The following is a 4,992-nucleotide window of genomic DNA, read 5'->3' on the forward strand; positions in this document are numbered from 1 at the left end:
TGGCATGTGCTGCATCACAGGTCGTGCCATGGTCACCCTCAACTCACTTGGGATCCCTAGGTTTTGGCCATGCTTACCCCTCTCTCCTTCATTTAACTCTCCAGCCCTGACCTCCCTGAGACCCATGTACCTACAGAGGGGAATGTAGGTCCTATCTGGCCAAAGCTGAATACCTACTAACCCTGTATGAACAGCAATCTCAAACTCTTGGGCTCACCCAGTCCTCTTGCCTCCATCTCCCAAGTAGCTGGGACTACAGGTACCTACCACAAAGCTTGCCTGTTTTGGAGACAGCGTCTCGCTCTTGCTCAGGCTGGCCTCCAACTCTTGAGCTAAGACAATCTACCTGCCTGGGCCTCCCAGAGTGCTAGCATTATAGACATGAGCCACAACACCTGGCCCACAGACAAATTTCTAATTACGTTTCTTTTGGTATATAGTCTGGAGATTAGGACCAATATTTTCAGTCAGGTTTTGTAATGTTGTTTCTGGGGCAGTCATCTCAAAATATGTTGGAGACTTAGACTTTGGGGTAAATATTTTTAACTTTATTTCTTTTTTCAGTGTCCTCTTTGAAATTAAAAAAAAATTATAAATTAAAACCTAATATGTTATCTTAGGGTTAAGAACAAGGAAGGAAAATAAATCACAGCAAACCTGATTCATGTATGTAATTTTAAATTTTTTGGCTAGTCTTTTCATTCTGTTAATAGGTCAGTTTAGTCAAACAGTTATATCTCATTTTATGACGTTTTCCTGCAGACAAGGCTTGTATTTAATATAGGTGGGCCACAGTTTGTTATTTCTTTAATTATATTTCCCTCTCTCTAATTTCTCATTTTACTAAATAGCAATCAAAGTAGAATTAATTTAATTATCAAATAAACTGTACTTTTGGTATACTGGATCTAATTATTTTAATGAAGTGTAGTAATAATAATTAATATCTATCCAGGTTTTTCTCTTTTAGAATTGGTTTTCTTGGAACATTTTTAAAGGAATTTTAGGGTATTGAAAGTTTCCTAGGTTTTATCTGTGTTATTATGCACTTGCATGTATGTAATGGGTAAATTCTTTTTTTCTCAAAGTTCTAAAGTAAATTGGGATTTCCGGACCTGTTAGAAAGTGAACCTCAAACTCTTGGACTCAAATGATACTCTTGACTCACCCTGGCAAGTAACTGGGAGTGCAGGTGCCCAGCACAACACCTGGCTATTTGTAGACATGGGGGTCTGACCCTTGCTCAGGGTGGTCTTGAATTCCTGATCTCAGGCAATCCACAGTCCTCAGAAACCCAGAGTGCTAGGATCAACTTTAATTTTTTAACGTAGTCTAGACACCTCTGAAAGTGTTATTCTATTTAAAGCTTTAATAAAGTGACCAGTAGTTCTTATTGTATTTTATAAACGCAATAAAATGAGAACACAAAAACATTCTTATTAACTGATGCAAATAACTATATTGTCAGAAATTAAGAATATTTACAAATGATTTTTAAATTTCTGAGAAATAAAGGAGAGAGAACAATAAATAATTCTAATTTTATCCAGAAGTACATACTTTGTTGAAAGTTATAAATAGTTCAAAATACAGAAAAGCATTTTTTGACTTTTGGAAAACAGAGCACAGACAGAATTAGGAATGTTTTAAACAAAAAGTCACAAAAATTACTTTAGTCATGTGTAATTCACTTCTGTTCTGTTTTTTATTTTATTTTATTTTTATTCAATCATAGCTGTGTACATTAATATGATCATGGGGCACCGTACACTTGGTTCATAGACCATTTGACACATTTTCATCACACTAGTTAACATAGCTTTTGTGGCATTTTCTTAGTTAATTTGCTAAGACCTTTACATTCCACATTTACTAGGATTCACATATACCCTTGTAAGATGCACCGCAGGTATAATCTCATTAATGCCCCTCCCTCCACCTACCTCCCCGAAACCTACCCTCCCTTTGCCCCTTCTCCCTATTATTAGGTTGAAACTGGGTTATAGCTTTCATGTGAAGGTCCTACATTAGTTTCATAATAAGGGTGAGTACATTGGGTACCTTTTCTTCCATTCTTGAGACACTTTACAAAGAAGAATATGTTCCAGCTCCATCCATGTAAACATGAAAGAGGTAAAGTCTCCATCTTTCTTTAAGGCTGCATAATATTCCATGGTGTACATATACCACAATTTATTAATCCATTCGTGGATCGATGGGCACTTGGGCTTTTTCCATGACTTAGCAATTATGAATAGGGCTGCAATAAATATTGTGATACAAATATCTTTGTTATGATGTGATTTTTGGTCTTCTGGGTATATGCCCAGTAGAGGGATTACACGATTGAATGGAAGATCTATTTTTAGATCTCTAAGTGTTCTCCATATCTCTTTCAAAAAGGATTGTATTAATTTGCATTCCCACCAACATTGCAAAAGTGTTCCCTTTTCTCCACATCCACGCCAACATCTCTGGTCTTGGGATTTTGTGATGTAGACTAGTCTCACTGGAGTTAGATGATATCTCAAAGTAGTTTTGATTTGTATTTCTCTGATGATTAAAGATGATGAGCATTTTTTCATATGTCTGAAGGCCGTGTGCCTTTCTTCTTCAGAGAAGTTTCTCTTCAAGTCCCTTGCCCAGCCTGCGATGGGATCCCTTGTTTTCTTGCTAATGCGTTTGAGTTCTCTGTGTATTCTGGTTATTAAACCTTTGTCGGAGACATAACATGCAAATATATTTTCCCATTCTGAGGGCTGTTTGCTTGCTTTACTTACTGTGTTCTTGGCTGTGCAGAAGCTTTTTAGTTTGATCAAGTCCCAATAGTGTATTTTTGAAGCAGCTTCAATTGCCCGCAGGGTTCTTCTCATAAAAATCTCGCCCAACCCAATTTCTTTCATGGGTTTTCCCTGCACTCTCTTCTAGTATTTTTATAGTTTCATGTCTTAGGTTTAAATCTTTAATACAGTGAGAGTCTATCTTGGTTAATGGTGAGAGGTGTGGGTCCAGTTTCAGTCTTCTACAGGTTGCCAGCCAGTTCACCCAGCACCATTTGTAAAATAGGGAATCTTTTCCCCATTGAATGTTTTTAATTGGCTTGTCAAAGATTAAATAATGGGAATTATCTGGATTCATCTCTTGGTTCTCTATTCTGTTCCAGACGTCTACTTCTCAGTTTCTGTGATAGTACCATGCTGCTTTGATCACTATCGATTTGTAGTATAGTCTTAAGTCTGGTAGCACGATTCCTAATGCTTTGTTTTTATTTTTTAGTAATGTCTTGGCTATTCGAGGTTTTTCTAATTCCATATAAAACGAAGTATTGTTTTTTCAAGATCTTTAAAGTATGACAGTGGAGCTTTAATGAGGATTGCGTTGAAATTATATATTGCTTTGGGTAGTATGGACATTTTAACAATGTTGATTCTTCCCAGCAATGAGCATTGTATATTTTTCCATTTGTTAACATTCTCAGCTATCTCTTTTCTTAGAGTTTCATAGTTTTCTTTATAGAGATCTTTCACGTCCTTTGTTAGATAAACTCCCAAGTATTTCATCTTTGGCACTACTGTGAATGGGATAGAGTCCTTAATTGTTTTTTCAACTTGACTATTGTTGGTATACATAATGGCTACCCATTTATGAATGTTGATTTTGTAACCTTAGACGCTGCTGTATTCCTTGGTCACTTCTAAGAGTTTTGTAGTAGAGTGCCAGATATACAATCATATGATCTGCGAAGAGTGAAAATTTGATCTCTTCTGACCCTATGTGGATGCCCTTGATCACCTTTTCTTCCCTAATTGTGATGGCTAAAACTTCCATTACAATGTTAAAGAGCAATGGAGACAATGGGCAGCCTTGTCTGGTTTTTGATCTGCATGGAAATGATTCCAATTTAACTCCATTCAATGTGATATTGGCTGTGGGTTTGCTGTAGGTGACCTCTATCAGTTTAAAAAATGTCCCTTCTATACCAATTTTCTTAAGTGTTCTGATCATGAAGGGATGTTAGATGTTATCAAAAGCTTTTTCTGCATCGATTGAGAGAATCATATGGTCTTTGTTTTTTAATTTGTTTATGTGCTGAATATCGTTTATAGATTTACGTATATTGAACCAGCCTTGAGACCCTGGGATAAAATCGACTTGGTCATGATGTATGATTTGTTTGATATGTTGCTGGATTCTGTTTGTTACCATCTTGTTGAATATTTTTGCATCTATATTCATTAGTGATATTGGTCTATAATTTTCTTTTCTTGTTGGGTCTTTTCCTGGTTTGGGGATCAGGGTGATGTTTGCTTCATAGAACTCTTCCTTGTTTTTCTACCGTTGGGTACTCTTCCTTCTTTTCTACCATTTGGAACAGGTTGAGTAATACAGGTACTAATTCCTCTTTAAAGGTTTGGTAGAATTCTAACGTAAACCCATCTGGTCACTGGCTTTCTTTTTGGGGAGATTTTTTATGGTTGATGTTATTTCCGAACTTGATATGGGCCTCTTCAACATTTCCACTTGATTTTGGTTAAGTCTTGGAAGGTAATGTGCTTCCGAGTAACGGTCAATTTCCTTCAGATTTTCGTATTTGTGAGAGTAAATTTTCTTGTAATATTCATTAAGGATGTTTTGGATTTCTGAGGAGTCTGTTGTTAATTCATCTTTGTTATTTCTGATTGATGAGATAAGAGTTTTTACTCTTTTTTTCCTGATTGGGTTGGCCAAAGATTTATCATTTTGTTGACCTTTTCAAACAACCAGCTTTTTGATTTATCGATCTGTTGTATTATTCTTTTGTTTTCAATTTCATTTAGTTCTGCTCTGATTTTCGTTATTTCTTTTCTTCTTCTGGATTTCGGGTTGGAGTATTCTTCCATTTCCAGTCTCTTGAGATGTCCCATTAAGTTGCTTACTTCCTCTCTTTCCGTTCTCCTGAGGAAGGCTTGCAGTGCTGTAAAATTCCCTGTTAGAACTGCCTTTGTGGTGTCC

The sequence above is a fragment of the Nycticebus coucang genome, chromosome 20, assembly GCF_027406575.1.
Source record: "Nycticebus coucang isolate mNycCou1 chromosome 20, mNycCou1.pri, whole genome shotgun sequence".
NCBI classification, from domain to species: Eukaryota; Metazoa; Chordata; class Mammalia; order Primates; family Lorisidae; genus Nycticebus; species Nycticebus coucang.